Source organism: Piliocolobus tephrosceles, chromosome 19, assembly GCF_002776525.5.
Source record: "Piliocolobus tephrosceles isolate RC106 chromosome 19, ASM277652v3, whole genome shotgun sequence".
NCBI lineage: Eukaryota > Metazoa > Chordata > Mammalia > Primates > Cercopithecidae > Piliocolobus > Piliocolobus tephrosceles.
In genome coordinates, this window is record NC_045452.1 from 14034787 (window position 1) to 14035954 (window position 1168).

The window sequence follows — 1168 nt, forward strand, 5'->3', positions numbered from 1 at the left end:
GGAGGTTGCAGTGAGACAAGATCCACTCCAGCCTGGGTGACAAAGTGAGACTCTATCTCAAAAAACAAAACAAAACAAAAACTGCTAAAAGAAACAACAACATTATATATATCGATAAAAGGGTCAGTTTATTAAGAAGATATAACCATTATAAACATATTCATAAAGATCCTCTCAAACAAACTTTAGTCAGGCTCCTCTGAGCCCTCTGTTTGACTAGGCCCAAGATTTGGGCTTCCATGTTCATCTTGGCATCACCCAGTTTTAGCAAGAATCCTTTCAAGTCGATTTAGCCAGACTCCCCCATCCTCAATATCAGATCACCTTTGATATCTGATCATCCTCCTCATCTCCCACCGTTCTTCAGGTGATATCTGACTACTGTGGCCTGTCTTCAGCAAAAATCCTGTTCGGCTAGTTTAGCAAGCATCACCTTATATGCTTAGTAATTTTCCATCTACTAATTCTCTAACCCTCTGTTCCATTTTTCCTTGTATTTAAAGTTAAACCCAATCTCTTCCCTACTGCAAAAACCCAATGCAATAGTCACTACACCTATTGCAATAGTGCTAAATAAGGTCTGCCTTACTGTTTTAACAAGTGCCAGAATAACGTTTTTTTCTTACACAATGTGCACCAAACCACAGAGCTTCAGAATACACGAAGCAAATATTGATAAAATTGAATAGAAGATGATAGAAGAGTTAGATAATTCTACAATAATAGTTGGAGACTTCAATATACCACTTTCAATAATGCACAGAACATCTAGAAAGATCAAGAAGGAAATAAAGGACTTGAACAACATTATAAACCAAGCCTAACAGATATTCAGTCTAACAGCAAAATGCACATTCTGCCCAAGTGCACATGGATATTCTCCAGGATTGACTGTATGTTAGGCCATAAAACAAGTCTCAATAAATTTTAAAAGATTGAAGTCATCAAATTATCTTTTCCAACCAACATGGAATGAAATTACAAATCCATAATAGAAGAAAAAACTCAAAAATTCACAAATATATGGAAATTAAATGACATGCTCTTAAATGACCAATGTGTCAAAGAAATCACAAGGGAAATTAGAAAATACTTAGAGATGAATTAAAATGAAAATGTTACATACCAGAACTAAAGGGATGCAGCTTAGGTAGTGCTCAGAGCACAG